This window comes from Ovis aries, chromosome 3 (assembly GCF_016772045.2).
Source record: "Ovis aries strain OAR_USU_Benz2616 breed Rambouillet chromosome 3, ARS-UI_Ramb_v3.0, whole genome shotgun sequence".
Classification (NCBI taxonomy): domain Eukaryota; kingdom Metazoa; phylum Chordata; class Mammalia; order Artiodactyla; family Bovidae; genus Ovis; species Ovis aries.
In genome coordinates, this window is record NC_056056.1 from 100,816,069 (window position 1) to 100,832,860 (window position 16,792).

Genomic DNA, 16,792 nt, shown 5'->3' on the forward strand with positions numbered 1-16,792 from the left:
GCCCTTCTCTTTCCCCCCATGATGCCTGAGAGAGGAAGGTGGGGCTCGGCATCAGGAGGCAGCACTTAACAGCACCGATTCCAGCCTGATCGGTTTGTGTGGGAGGCCTCATCATCTCTCCGGAAGGTTTTTGTTCCCACAGGGCTCTGAATATGAAATTCTCTCTTTGGACTCAGGGATAAAAAAGCAATTTTGCTTTGCTTTTTAACCTGAACATTTGGTTTAAAAACCTAATAAGGAATGGAAATTATAACAATCCAAGTTAAAGAATGCTGGGGTTTAGGACTTGTTTTTTTCTGGCCAAGCTGTGAGCGGAAATCAAAGCTTCCATTCTTCTCCCTGGAGACAGAACCCGGTAAAGTGAGTTTTATTACAATGTTGTTGATAAAGGGCAAGTGGGAAATACTTGGAAATGTGAACAGATACAAAATAAGAGGCTGGGGATTTTACAGCATGAAGTCAATGGGCTACATCCTTCTTGAGACTCAGGACGATTCTCTTTGCAGATGGAAGTGAGACGAGAAGGCTGTGCAGATACGTGGAAGCAATGACTTCTGTGTGCCAAGCATGCAGAGTGAGCCCAAAGGGGAAGGCATTGCAGGAAGATGGTCCTGCTCGCCTCTGATGATTTTAGAAAGCTGGCTGGCCAAGGGAAAGTCAAAGTTAAGCTGTGTCTCTGTTTCCTATTTGGCCAAAATGGGGAAAAAAGTAACAGACTCACGCAAGCATCAGTGGAGGATCAACTAGGTATCAGGTTACAGTTGGACAGCTGGCCTTTTCCATGGGTGGGTGGGCAGGGGATAAACTTTCCTGCATGACTATTTGCTCATGGTTCATACTTTAAAAATGAGGGCTTCCCAGGTGGTTCAGATGGTAAAGTATCCACATGCCAGTGCAAGAGACACAGGTTCAGTCCTTGGGTCAGGAAGATCTGGAGGAGGAAATGGCAATCCACTCTAATATTCTTGCCTGGGAAAGCCCATGGACGGAGGAGCCTGGTGGGCTACAGTCCACGGCGTTGCAGAGTCAGACACGACTTAGCGACTAAAACAACAAACCCGCATTTAAGTGGGGGTCTGTCACTGGTGAGCTGTGACTCAATCACTCTGAGCCCCAATTTCCTCATTTATAAAATGGTGCTCAGAGCAGCTGCGCCCGAGGGTGACGAGCCCAACCCCAACTCTCTGACACCTCCTGAGACATCGCAAGAGCCGTGTACAGCACAGGAAGGAGGGAAGTCCACCAGCGATGCCCAGCACGACTTTCTTTTTTTTTTTTTTACGGTCAAGAAACATACATTAAAAAATTTTAATTGGAGTCTAATTACTTTACAATATTGTATTGGTTTTGCCATACATTGACATGAATCAGCCATGGGTATACACATGTTCCCCATCCTGAACCCCCTTCCACTTCCCTCCCCATCCCATCCCTCTGGGTCATCCCAGTGCACCAGCCCCGAGAATCCTATATCATGCATCGAACCTGGACTGGTGATCTGTTTCACATATGATAATATACATGTTTCAGTGCCATTATCCCAAATCATCCCACCCTTGTCCTCTCCCACAGAGTCCCAGAGACTGTTCTATGCATCTGTGTCTCTTTTGCTGTCTCGCATACAGGGTTATTGTTACCATCTTTCTAAATGCCATATATATATATGCGTTAATATACTGTATTGGTGTTTTTCTTTCTGGCTTACTTCACCCTGTATCATAGGCTCCAGTTTCATCCACCTCGTTAGGACTGATTCAAATGTATTCTTTTTAATGGCTGAGTAATATTCCATAGTGTATACGTACCATGGCTTTCTTACCCATTCGTCTGCTGATGGATGTCTAGGCTGCTTCCATGTCCTGGCTATTGCAAATAGCCAGCATGACTTGCTAACTCTCCTGAGGGCCGTGCCCCTCAGGGGACCAGGGCTCTCCTGCCACCTCTCCACCCTACCTCTCTTCTGCCACCTTTAAGAATAATCTCTGCTTCCTGAGATCTCTGTGCCCTTTGCTCTGTAGATTATTGTCACCTGATTTTCAGGCCTGTCTGGTCTCCACCCTACTCTCTGTGTGCAGCACTTCAGTGGGGTGAGATCAGGGTTGGTGGGTTTACACATCATCATGACATCTTTTTTCCTGATGCACAACCATGCCATAGGTTGAGGCGACAATTAAAGAAACCACAGATGTAAAAACACTGACAATGAGCCTGAAACATGGAGCAAACTCAATCAATATTTGTTTCCTTCCCCCTCCCCTAGATGCAAAGATCAAACGGGTCTGAAAGCAATTTCAAAGTCGAGCATCTTCCCAGGAGAGTGCTGCTCTGATGCTTGAGATAAAAGGCTGTAAAGAAATGGTCTAAGCCACTGGGTATGACGGTCATTTTCTTAAATGGGCAGATTCCCGTGGTGGGATGGCGCCTCCTTTTTGGAAGGGAGTGTCCCAAAGAGGTAGAGATAGTAGGGAGGTAGAGGTGATTTAATGTTAAAAGGGTGAAAAATAATAGGAATGGAAGTCTTGGGCATTAAGGGGCTGAGACATTGTTCTGTGTACCAAAGAAATCCCTCTAGAAGAGTCAGTCAGCGGTGAACTATCCTCATTTGTGGCTGGAAAACAGCATGGTTGGGGCTATTTGGTGTCTTCTAAGTCCACTAAATACACCCACGTACATGATTCACTCTGTCCCTCTTGTTTTAGAGTTTGCCCTAAAGACACAGCTGATCAAACCTAGAAGGAGTGAGAAAGGGAGCACTTTCTAGATGGCCTGGATTCTTTTTCCATGAAGAAAATGAAATCCTGGAGCCCTTGGGGTAACATCAGTGTTGCTGTTACAAGATGAGGTGTGCCCCTCCCACCCAAATTCACACTGAAGTCCTAACCCTCCAGTGCCCCGGGATGTGACCTTATTTGGCCTTGACAGAGGTCATCGAGTTACAATGGGATCATTAGGGTAGGCCCTAATCCAGTAAGACTATACTAGAAGAGCGCAGGAGTCCATACCAGAAGAGGAAACTTGGACACAGACACGCAGAAGGGACAGGGCCATGCGACACAGAGACGGCCATCTACATGGCAAGGAGAGAGGCCTCGGAAAAACCAGCCCTGCTAACACCTTGATCGCAGGCTTCCCGCCTCCAGGACTGGAAGAAGATTAGGTTCTGCTGTTTTGGCAGCCCGAGACTAAACAGCTCCCGTGGCTGGCTCCAAGGACAAGACCATTGGTCCTTTGTCAGTGTGGGCCTGGTTGTTCTCTGCCAGTCAAACCTTCCAGCATCTCGGCTCTGCAGTGACACTCATAAAGAACAAAGGACCCGGAAGGGCATGCTCCTAGTACCCCCATCCCAGGGACTTGAAGTCAGGCCAGGCAGTCAGGCGTGGGCACAGCTGCGGGGCACGGACGCACACTTCCAGTCTGTGCGGTCCTGCAGTGACGCCCAGAGCACCCGTGGGAAGGAGCACCATGGCAGGTGGCGTCTTGCTCTGTTTGGATGGGACCTGTGGTGCTTGGTGGGCCAGGAGAGAGGCACCGGCTTCACGGGGTTTTCAGGCAACTGAAGCCTGGAAGGCGGTCAGTTGTCGGGAAGCAGCTATGGAGTGGAGGCCTCCGAAGCCTCACCACCGCGGAGGAGGCAGGAGTCCGGGGTTGGGAAGGGGGTCCTAGAGCCTTGGCCCCGAGGGGCAGGCATGGGGACGTCAGGAAGTCTGCTTCAAGGCCTTTAAAGCAAGTGAAACCGGACTCAGAGGCCTCATCCTACTGAAGCGGCCACGCACTGACCTTCAGTCATGTTGTGGTGGTGTGCGGCTGCTCAGTCCTGTCCGACTCTCTGTGAGCCCATGGACTGCAGCACACCAGGCTTCCCTGTCCTCCACTATCTCCCGGAGTTTGCTCAATGTGCACTGAGTCAGTGATGAGCCATGCGGGGGTGGCAGTGTCAGCCCCATCCCCAGGGCTGTACAGGAACCAGGGAGTCTGTGGAGGGAGGCCAGGAAGCAGGGGTGAGCCTGCACGCCCTGGGGGCCCAGGACTACCCCTGCCTTGTCCAGTCTGTACTGCACAGGGACCCTGAGGTGGGCTCTGCTGCCCCCCTGTCACATAGCTGACAGTGCTGGGAGCTGTGGGGTCTGTGGTCAAGCCCCTGAAGGACACCACGGCCTGTCTCTTTGGAGGCCCTGCCCTCTCACCAGGAAGCGGCCCACTTATGGGAGCCTTGGACTCTGCTCCTCCTCAGGCCTGAAAGTTGCCTCACTCCTTGTCTGTCGTTTACTCTCTCTCTCTCTCTAACATTTACTTATTTGGCTGCGTTGGTCTTAGTTGCAATCTGTGGCGTCTAGCTCCCTGACCAGGAATCAGACCCAAGCCCGCTGCATTGGGAGCTCGGAGGCTTAGCCACTGGACCACCAAGGAGGTCCCTCCATTATTCCCTGTCATTTCTCTGCCTCTTCCTCTCTCCCGGAACCACCCGCTTCCTCCGTCTCCCTCTGAGAAGCCTGTTGAGAGCCCCTCTCTGCACTCCCTGTTCACAGGGACGGACGCGGACCTCGGCCTGAGGCAGCAGCTCTCGTCTTGGGACACGGCCCAGGCACACAACCAGGTGTGAGGGAAAGTGAACTGCACGACCACTTGCCTCCTGCCCCAAACCTGGCGGAGTTCGCGTTTACAGCTCCAGAGGCAGAGAAGAGGCCCTAGTCCCTCCCTGCATGGATCACACTGGTAACGGGATCCGTTCTAGAACACCTCCGGGCAGCAGCTGATGCTCTAGATCCTGAAGCATTCTTCCGACAGCCCCATACAGCTTGGGTATGCGTATGTGTGTTTGTGTTTGGGGGGTTGTGAACATGTATGTGTATGAGTGTGTGTGTTTATGGCAGCCCCTCTGCCTGCTCCACCATCAGCCACCTCTGCAACACCCTGACTCTCACCAAGGGCAGAGCACAGCCACAGAGACCTTCAGCAAGCCCGCCCTTCAGACGGACACCCTCATTTCTGCCCCAACAGCAGGCCTGGCTGAGTTCCAGGGCTCCAGAACCATTCTCTTAAGATGCCCTTTCAGTGCGGCTTCCTCTGGCCCTCCTGTCTCTCTCAAGTCGTTATTACTCATTAGGTATATTGAGCGCAGAGAAAAGTAGGTCAAGGATTAGGAAAAAAAAAAATCGTCTCCAGGAGAAGCATTAGTATTGTGGAAAGCTATTTTGAATTCGCATGAAGTTTTTTTAAAGAGGAAATATTTTGTGTAGGGGTGGTGGCCGTCACGTCTGACTTAAGGATGAACATGGATCCCTGAGCCTTTCACACGTGAGATGCGTGATCTCAGAATCCCATTTTTAAAGGAGAACTTTGCCCAGTGGGATGAGTAGCCTCTAAATCCAGACCCTGTACAAGGCAGGCCAACCTGAGAATCCCCATCTGGACGGGAACAAAGGGACATGAGGCCTCCTCACACAGGGACAGGCAGCGTGAGAGAAGAAAGCGTGAACCTAACCCTCTGGGTGTGTGCCACCCGGGGTCAGAGGAGGCTGCTGGGCAGACTACGCCCCGGGGAGCCTTAGAGTCAGGGGCTCTAGAAGCATTCCGCTCATTCTGCTCTGACAGATACCTGCTCTGTGCTGGAAGCTTTGCCGCTGAAGCGAGGACAGGATGAATAGAAGGTACACCAGGATCAGGGCAACAGGTTTTGAGGCATCTGAATTCAAGGGTTTATAGGTGAGAGTTGATCTGGTGTCAGTTTGGCTGGGCCGTGTTTCAGCTATGTGGTAAAACATTATTCTGGTGGTTTTAGATGTGGTGAACACTGAAATCAGTGGATTATGAGTAAAGCAGACTGCCCTCCACACTGCAGAGAGGCCTCATCCAACCAGTGGAGGGTGTGAATAGAACAAAAACCCGACCTCCCATTCAGAAGAGGGGATTCGAGGGCAGAGGGCCTTTGGACCTGAACCGCAGCTGCCCTGATGCTCTACCTGCGGGCCCACCCTACAGATTTTGGACTTGCCAGCTTCTGTAATTGTATAGATAACATGGCAGATATAAATAATCTTCCTTTCTCTCTCTCCATATATGTATGTACATGGAGAGAAATCGCCTGCTGGTTATGATTTTCTGAGGAATCCTGACTAATGCACTGGAGGAAGACCGCCTTGAGCGGGGGTCTCATGGAAGGAGGGGTGCAGCAAGGAGTGTGGCACAGGCCCGGAGTCTGGGCGTGAGCCTGAGTCTTGGCCCCAGCTGCCCTGGGAGGGGCTGCGCGCCCCGGGCCCTGGACGATGCAGCTGCTGCCACTCTTGCCTTCCAGGCATAACCATGCTGGGCTCGCGGGATGGTGCCCAGCAGTTTATAGCATTATCTCAGGCAATCTTTGTTTTTTTCTCTCTTTCACAAAGGGAAGAAGGGAGCAAGCAAGAAGCCTGGACTAGCATATCAAAATGTGTTGGATGCAACTAAAGGAGTAGTATGAGAAAACTTACGGTGCTAAATGCTTGCATTAGAGAAGAGGAAGATTTCCAATTAATAAGTTCCTACTTCATGAAATTAGACAGAGAAGCACAAAATGAACACAAAGCAAGCAAAAGGAAAAGAGAAATGAATGAAATTGAAAGTAGGAAAAAAATAGAGAAATTTTATGTTAAAAAGGAATGCTGAGTTTTCAAAAACAATCCATAAAATGGATAACCTCTAGCAATACTGACACTGAAAGTGAAAGAAGACATCAATAATCCATGTTAGAAATGAAATGGGGCATATCAGTATGGATCCTGTAGCCATTAGAAAAATAATATTATAAATAACATTAAACTCATGGGCTTCCCCATGGCTCATTAGTAAGGAAGCTGCCTGCAATGCAGGAGTCACAGAGAGAGGAGTTCGATCCCTGGGTCGGGAAGATCCCCTGGAGGAGGGCATAGCAACCCACCCCAGTATTCTTGACTGGAGAATCCCATGGACAGAGGAGCCCGGCGGGCTACCGTCTATAGGATCACAAGGAGTCAGAATGACTGAAGCGACCTAGCACACATATATCTGAAACCAGAAGAAATGGCTCGACTTCCCTGGTGGTGCAGTAGGTAAGACTCCCCCTGCCAATCCAGGGAACAAGTTTGACCCCTGCTCCAGGAAGATTCCATGTGCTTCAGAGCGCCTAAGCCCATGCGCCACAGCTACCGAAGCCGCTGCGCCTGCAGCCTGTGCTCCGCGAGAAGAGCCGCTTCAGGGGAAGCGCGAGCACCACAAGGCCAGCTCTACTCACAATAGCCCGGACGGGAGAGCAACCTCAACGCCCGCCAGCACAGCAGCGGGTAGAAAGCATGCAGTGCGTAGACACAACAGAACGCCACTCAGCCATTAAAAAGAGTGAGATAATGCCATTTGCAGCAACTTGGACGGACTAGAGAGTGCCATACTGAGCGAGGTAAGTCAGACGGAGAAGGACACCCCTTACATGTGAGACCTAAAAAGAAATGATACAAATGAACTTACTTACAAAACAGAAAGAGATTCACAAACTTACAGAATGAACTTACGGTTGCCAGTGTGGAGGTTGGGAGGAAGGGATAGTTAGGGGATTTGGGACGGACATGTACAAACTGCTATATTTCAAGTGAATAACCAACAAGGACCTACTGTATAGCACAGGGAACTCTGCCCAGCGTTATGTGGCAGCCTGGACGGGACGGGAGTTTGGGGGGGAATAAAGACGTGTATATGACAGCTGAGTCCCTTCACTGAAGTTCGCCTGAAACTATCACAACATTGTTTTTTAATCAGCTATACTCCAATACAAAACAAAAAGTTAAAAAAAAAAAAAAAAAAGAAGCCTGTGCACCACAGCAAGGAGCAGCTCCCGCTCGCCACAACTAGAGAAAGACTGCAGCAACAAAGACCCAGCACAGCCGTAAATTAAATAAAGAGAAATGGACTCAGTCTCTCAAAACTACAAACTACCATGTCAACCAAGATGAAGCTGATGATTAGAATAATCCTACAGCCTGATGTAATCCTAATCCTAATGTAAAGAAATCACTCTAGCAGTTGAAAACCTTTCCAAAAAGGAATCTCGAGGCCCACAAATTTTCGCTAAAAAATTCTACCAAACACTAACTGGGGGAGAATGGATACATGTGTATGTACGGCTGAGTCCCTTTGCTGTCCACCTGAAACTATCACAACAGTGTTAATTGGCTCTACTCCAATAGAAAATAAAAAGTTTTTCAAAAATTCTACCAAATATTTAAAGAAGAATTAACACCAATTTTACCCAGTCCCCATCAGTATATAGAAAGATGGGAACACTTCTCAGCTCATTTTATGAGGCCAGTACTACCCTAATACTAAAATCAGAAGAATACTACAAAGAAAACTACAGACTGACAACTTACATGAAGTGTGATGTTAAAATCCTCAACAAAAGACTCATGAACCTCATCCAATAACATATAAAAAGAATTATTCACTATAAACAAGTAGGATGTCTTTCAGGTATGCAGGGGTGCTTCAAATATTTTTTTAAAAAACCATGATGTTAGGCTCCATTTCAATAAGCTGAAACAGAAATATCATATAATCACATCAACTGACACACAAAAGCATTTTACAAAGTCCAGCACCATTCACAATAAAAACCCCAGCAAGTTATGAATGGAGGGGAAGTCACCTCAACTTAACAAAGAGTTTCTACAAAGAGTCACAACTAATATTAATATTTAATAAAGAAATTCTTTCCTTTAAAATAAGGAATGACAATGATGTCTATCCTCATCATTCTTATTGTACATAGAACTGGAAGCTCTGCCCATTGAAAGAAGGCAAAAACAAGAAATAAACGGCATATGTTTGGAAAGGAAGGAATAAAACTATATTTATAGATGATATAAAAATTGTTTCTCTGTAAAAATTCCCCAGGAATCTATGAAAAACCTTCTAGAACTTACGAGTAAATTCAGTAAGGTCATAAGATACAAAATCAGCAAACAAAAATGGACTACATTTCTAAACACTGACAACATGTGGAAGCTGAAATTAAAAATACGAGGCCATTTATAATCACTGCAAAGAAAATGAAATACTTAGGAAACACTTAACAACACAGTAAAGATGTCAATTCTCTCTAACTTGATCATTTCAAAAATGTTCTGTAAGTGGAATCACTGAAATGACAGTGTTAGGAACGGAGGACAAATTAGTGGCGGGGGGAGGAACGAAGGGTGGGAGAGGTAGGTGTGATTACGAAATAGCAACGTGAGGGATACTTACGGTGTTGAAACTTTTCAACATCTTATCTGTGTGGCGGATACATAAAACCACTTGGCTGATAAAACTGCATAGGTTCTAACACACACACACACACACACACACACACACAAATACAAGGAAATTCAGGAACCCTGATCAAGCCAGTAGATTGTATCAGTGTTAGTATCCTGGTTGGGATATTATACTGTAGTTTTGCAGAATGTTACTATTGAGGAAGTGGCATTGTTTTCTAGATCAGGGGTCTCCAAATGACTAAAGTTTTCTCAAGTTCAAGGACACCTGCTTTGGCTCTCTATTTCTCACACATGACTTAGCACAGAACACTTCACATAGCAGTTTCTCAATGAAGCCTGAGAGTTCCCTTATAACTGATGATATCCTCTGATGAACAGCTTCCCAGGTGGCGCCAGTGGTAAAGAATCCATCACCCAGTGCAGGAGATGCAAGAGACGTGAGTTCAGTCCCTGGATCGGGAAGATCCCTGAAGAAGGAAATGGCGACCCACTCCAGTGTTCTTCCCTGGAAAGTTCCATGGACAGAGGAGCCTGGTGGGCTACAGTCCATGGGATCGCAAAGAGCTGGACACGACTGACCACACACACTGTACGCCATATCTGGGCAATACATGTGCTCATGTTGCTACTGGGTATTCTGGGGCATCCCCTGATGGAGGAGGCATGAAAGATTATTAGTATCTTCATCAACAAAGACTAGGAGAAGCTGAAGTTATTTTCCAGGACGATCTTCTGCGACAATCATTGGCATAAGCCCTCAGTATATGCTCAGCACACAGACACACGGAGCGCACAGCTGCAAAGACAGTGTTATTACTATGGCCCGACAGGAGTCCCGAGTAACGGTTCCCATAGCAACCATCAACGAGCCACTTCACATGTGTACTTGTCAAATCACTGGACATGACTCCTGTTTACAATCCAGCTTCTGCAAGGAGCGTGTTTCTTTCTTGCATCCATCTTTTAGCTTATTATCGACAGTATCATGGTTACAATTCAATACATAGTCAATGTCATTTAGTCTCAAGGGACCCTATATAACCCTAGATGAGAAATGATTACATTTCAATTCAATTAAAGGAGCACTGGCATTTTCTATACGCAAGGCACTGATCTTGAATCTCCAAGGCAACAGAGATGAATAAAGAGGAGTTCCTGCTCTCAGACAGCTGATAACATCACAAGGAGGGTCTCTGTGCCAGTGATGTAGTGAAAGACTGCCTTGGGTACAAGCTGTGAGTGAGGATTTGGGGCCTTGGGAGAGATGACTTCCTGTTCAGCGGGTGGGGAGGGGAGGGACTCAGAAGCTTTATGACAGAGTCATGGGCGACAGTGATTAAGAGCTTGATCACCACATCAGCCTACCTGTTCCCAGTCCTGGTTTCACCACTCACCCACAGGTCACCTTGGACCAGTGCCCCATCTTTGGAATCAGGAAAATACTGTCAACCACTCTGGGTTGGTGTGGAGAATTAAAGGTATATGATCTCCTTATCACAGAACCTGGCATACAGTAAGTGCTTCATTAATGTTGGCTATTACTATTCAGCTGGTAGGGAAAAGAACATCCCCTCTTCTCTAGGGGATCTCCCAACCCAGGGATTGAACCCAGGTCTCTTGCACTGCAGGCAGACTCTTTATGGTCTGAGCCATCAGGGAAACCCATAGGAAAAAAAAAAGTGAATAAGAGCTAAGACCTCTTCTTGAGCTGCTCTCTATCCGATGGGGGTGATAGACATGCGTGCAGATAGATTACCGGGCAGTGGGGCCCGTGTTATTACAGAGCAGAAGAGACCAGCGTGAATCTCGCTCAGGAGGCTGTAGGGAGCCACCAGCAGATGCTGTGTGACCATTGCGATGGTTTTCACCACTGCCGGGAATGGGTTTTACTCCCTCAACACCAGCTTCCGTTCCAGCCATTTATCAAAGACGAACATGCTTGGGCTGAGCCAGCCACTGGCCTGCGCCCCCGTCACTGTGTCCATCTCCTTGCCCTCGGCTGTCTGCAAAGTTGCAGGGGGAGGACTGCTTCATCTGGACTCTCCAGGGGGCTCCCTCTCCCCCTGGTTCCCCAGGGCAAGTGTGGGCACAGAGGGGGGCCGGCTGAGGACCCATCCTCCCCATACTCCCCTTCAGACACCAGTGCGCCCAGCTGGCCCCTAGCTCACCACGCTTGGTCTGAGGACAGTGTCAGCGCGTTACTGGTTCTTATCTCAAGGAAGGGTCCCCATTTCCCAGGGAGGGGGTGCGGGGAGGTCAGGGAGGCAGAGAGATTGCATCTTGCAGCTCAAAGCATCTTTTTCCTCCTTGCTTTGAGTCAGCTTTGCGGGTGAGGTGGCTGTGACACAGAACATGCCTTCCGTGGGTGTAACCACTGTCCTGTGGCCTAGGCCGTGCCAAGGTACAAACCCTGTGTCCAGCAGCCCCACCTGGGACTCTGGAACAGGGCAGGGCCAGGGTGGTCAGTTCTGGGGTCCCCTCGATGCTGATTTGGCCTCTGCCCAGAGTCATCACTTATTAATAGAATCTGAGGTGAAAACTTTTAGCGTCGTCAGTATGAAACACTAGTAAATTCTGTTCAAACATAGTAATAAAGAGATTTTTTTTTTCAGAAGGAGTAAGACAATGGGAAGGCGTGTGCGTGCCTGCTTTCCTGACCGGCATCAGTGTGCAGGAAAGCTGGGGAGGGGTCCAAGGCCCCCGTGAAGCTCGCCTCCCGCTGGAGACCAGGAGCAGCAGCTGCAGGTGAAAGTTGTGAGGGTACCGCCGCTTGAGCTTGGTCGCCTGAGATCTAGAGGGCAGAAGCCATCGGAATGAGCCAAGGAAGAGGAGAACCTCCAGGGAGAGCTTCCAGATCATGTTCCAGAGCACCTCGCGGTGGGTGGGTCAGAGGAAGAGCTGCCAGTGCCACCACCCAGGGGTCTGTAGGCAGAGTAGGGGCCTGCACCCCCAGGCTTCAGCATGTGGTGGTGGGGTGGGCTGACTTAGAGCAGGAAACCTGGGGCTCTCTTCTCCAAGCTGGGGGCATGCAGGAGGCAAGCCCAGGGTCAAGAGCTGGAGTATTTTCCCCAAGTGTGAAGGGAGATTCCTGGTTCAGAGAGAAGGTCCCAGGCCTAGAGTCTCTGAAGCTCCTCACAAAGCACCCCCAAGGAGCAAGCCTCACAGCTGAGGTCAAGGGCTACAGCCCAGATGAGGTGAGGCTGGCCTCCCTGCCCCTAAGCAGCCCCTGGGGCCCAGCACGGTTCCAGCCTCCTGTCCCCCTGTTGGTGTCCAGGCCCAGGAGACCATCTGCCTCTGAACACAACTTCCCAGCTTCAGGGGACTCTGCCAGTTCTTTCTCATCCTGTCCTGGAAAATCATGAAAACTGCTTACATTGTTTTAATCCAAACTCCATTCTGGAGCTTTAAATGTTCTTGGCTTGTTTAAAAAATAACAATCTGGATTTTCCAGGTGGTCCATGGGTTAAGAATGTGCCTGCCAATGCAGGGCATGTGGGTTCAATCCCTGGTCCAGGAAGATCCCACATGCCACAGGGCAACTAAGCCTGTGCACCACAGCTGCTGAAGTGCGTGCCTCCTTGAGCCTGTGCAATAAGAGAAGCCACTGCAATGAGAAGCCTGCACACTGCGGCTAAGAGGGGCCCCCACTCACAGCAATGAATTCCCAGTGCAGTCAATAAATAAAGAAATTTTTAAAAATTAAAAAGTAACAATCCGCCCTCCTGGAGTCAGAGGAAGTACTGATTGCTTAAAAGCAACACCTCCGTGCCCTCCTCAGTGACACACAGGAACCACCTGGGGGGTTAAAAGGAGACAAAGCCAGATCTGAAGGTGCCCGCGATGTTGAAGGTGCCCACGACCACACTGCAGGAGGACCCCCACTCCCACCCCCCGTGCAGCTGGGTGATGGGAAGACTGGGGTGTGCTGTCCAAGGACTCAGGGTTTGGGTAGAAGGGGAGGATGCTCCCCTTGGCCCCACGGGCAGAGGCAGGAGCAACAGGTGGCCACCTGGGGGTTGGAGAATCGATGCCGGTGTCGCCTAAGTGGGCCTTGAGCCCCTCTCCTGGGCTTCCACCAGGGAGTGGGGTCACTTGCACACACTTGTCCCAAGAAGGATGAGGTCTGTACAGTAGGGTGTGCAGGGAGCTTCAGGCACGGAGAAGACTGTGATGGGAACTGAGTAAGGAAGGGGCACTGCCCAGTCCAGCGGACCAGCCCACCCACCTGGGTCTCAGACCTTCACTCTGAAGCCACATGACCCTGAATGCCCACCACTCCTTGGATCTGGGTGGAGCTGCACATTCAGGCCCGCTGTCCAGGGTCCCTGGGAGGGAGTTCCCACTTAGGGTGGGAGGTTGAGCTCAGTAGCCATCCCTCCTCAAGTACCCTCACAGAATTGAAAGGCCATGATCCATCGACTTGCTCTCAGTCAGCTCCAAGCAAGGTGAGTGGGGTCAACAGGCATACAGTTCTGGGCTCCAAATGCATGTGCCTTCTTCTCTCAGCTGTCCACAGCTGTGAGCTCCAGAAGAATGACTCCAGGCCCTTCTCTCACTCTTCCTGTGTCTACACCAAACTCTGGTCTTTCCCCGAGGTTTCCTGCTCCATGGAATGCAGCGGCCCCCACCACCACCCCAACCCCCTGCATCCAGCCTGCACCACCCAAGGGCTCCATCAGCCGCAGTCTGGGCTCTGGGACCCCTGGGCTCGCAGGGGTCAGACACTCTCCCTTTCTGCTCAGGTTTGCATGGGTGACCCACTGACCTACTTTTCTGTGCGGCCTGCCATAACTCAGCATCGGTGCAGTCAGAGCGCCCCTCCTCCGCAGATCTGTGATGTCTACAGTCTATGACAGGAAACACAAGGGTAACGGCCCTACAGATAAAAATATAATGCACTGAGGTGTTCAGGGCCTCTGGGCTGCTTCTGTTTAATCGCACAGACATCATTTATCACGAGAGAGGTGGCAAATGCATCTTGGTGTTTTTCCAGCTTGCAGCTCTGTGTTCTCTCACGCATGTCCATTAGGCTTACTTCTCCCGCTTTCATATTTAAATGAAAACAAATTGGCTCATTTACCCTGAGATTCTCAGCCTGACGGAGATGGAAAGTGTCTGTGTGTGTGTGTGTGTGTGCACGTGTGCGCTCACACTATATTTGTTTCCCCTCAATAGTTTGGGATGTCTGGGAGGAGCAGATCATTCAAAAAGCAAGAAATTTCCAGAATGTCTTCAATCATTTGCACAAAACAGAGTCTGAAATTGCTCAGGAAAGAAGCTCATTGATAAAACAAGCACCACAGACAAAACCAAGTCAGCACGGCAGCCTGCTGCAAATGTCACAGCATCACATAGAATTTACATCTTCACAGAGAACTGGGACCAATCGTGGAATTATTTTTTGCTGCCTGTGTTGAGTGGTCTGGAAGAAGACACTGCTGGGGCAGGAAGGCAGATAGGATTCAGAACAGGGATGCGCAGACAGGACTGGAGCACGGCAGCCTTGCATCAGGGAGAAATATGGGATGGTTGGGTGCCTGGGGTGGAGGGGAGGAGGCCAGGCCAGGCCAGGCCAGGGCCCCTCGAGCCCCCTTCAGGAAGGGGTATGCAGGCAGGGAGGCCCTGCAGGGAGAGGGAGAGACCTTCTCCACTGGAGATGCTTCCCCCCATTTAAATTTACTTTTCTTTTAAAGTTAGATGAGTAATAGGGACTTCCCTGGTGGTCTGGTGGTTAAGACTCGCCTTCCAATGCAGGAGGTGTGGGTTTGATCCCTGGTTGGGGAGCTAGGATCCCACATGTCTCGTGGCCAAAAGACCAAAATATAAAACAGAAACAATATTGAAACAAATTCAATAAAGACTTTTCAAACAGTGCACATTAAAAAAAAAAAATTACAGCAGTGATGCATGGACATCTGACACAGTAGGAAAGGAAGATCCCTTTACCCCTCCTGCAGACCCAGCCCCTAACCCTTTGGTTTGTATTTTTCCAGAAATCTCCATGCATTTACATGTCTCTGTGCATTTATTTACAGGTCAGTTTACCGCACTTCACAGATGCTGTGCTTTTCACCACTTGCAGGTTCGAGGCGACCACTGCTGAGCAGATCTTTCGGTGCCAGTTCTCTAACCCATTCCCTCACTTCCCGTCTCTGTGTCACACCTGGATAATCCTCACCATGCGTCACACACTTTCACTGTTGTTATACTTGTATGGTGATTGGTGACCAGTGATTCTTTGATGTGACTATTGCAAAAGATTAGGACTGGCTGAAGGCTCAGAGGACGGTTAGCATGTTTTAACCATAAAGTATTTTTCATTTTTTTAGAAATAATGCTGTTGTGCCCTTCATACACTATGGTATAGTGTAAGTACAACTTTTATATTCATGCAAAAAAAAAATGTGTGTGACTCACGTTAGTGCAATACTTGCTTTCCTGTAGTAGTCTGGAACCTAACGCATAATATATCTGCGATCTGCCTATATGTACACGTGTGTATATACACGTATGTATATACAAATGTATATCACAGGTACACAATCTTACATAAGCGGCATCAGCAGCACTGTATACATACAGTGTATGTATACACATACATACGTATACATACATGTGAAAATCAGAGGGACACAGCCTTACGTAAGTGGCATCTGCAGCACGTGCAGGAGCTGGTCTCGCCCCACCTCGTGAATCTCTTTCTACCCTTGTTTCTAGGGATCTTCCCCTCCAGGCCCTCCTCCTACTTCACAGCTCAGGTCTGGTCCTTCTCTGTCTCCCAGGCTGGGTTCTCCTTGTGTGAGGGCCCCTGTATGAGGGAGGGTCCCCGGCTCAGTCTGGGACCCTGTCTCTTCCCTCTGTGACTTCCTCCAGCCACGCATCACGATTAAAAGACAACTCCTCTGAGCATCTACCTCCAGCCTGAGACTGGACCACCACCTGTCCTCTTGACACATCAGCCTGCACACAATCGGCTGAGCAGACCAGTCCACAGCAGGGGCCTTTGCTTTATGCCTCCACGCCTGCTCCTCTCCCTGTCTGACCACCATTCCCCACCACATGGAGATCCTCCTTGGTTTCTCTCTCTTCTTTCATAGTCAGAACCATCAACAAATCCCGGGTCTCTACAACTCAGAATCCACTCAACTCACCCCCACCCCCACCACGGTCAGGCCACACTCAGGCGTCACCTGGGCTACGGCAGTGTCTCTGAATCACCTCTTCCCACTTTAAACCATTCCTATCACAACGCTTTGCACAGCAGATAGATTGAGGATGATAAACCCTCGCTGCCACCATCAGGACGGAACCAGTGGCCCCATGTGGCCTACCCAGCACGTCTCTCCATCCTGCTTCCCACCCTGGCTCCAGAGGTGTGGGCTCCCAGGGGGATTCCTGGCTTGTTTGTTGCTGCAGCTCCAGCACAAGAAAGATTCTTAATACGTGTACTTCAATTTTATTCATTTTTTGGCCACACCACACTGCATGTGGGCCCTTACTTCCCCAATCGGGAATCGAACTCATGCCCCCTG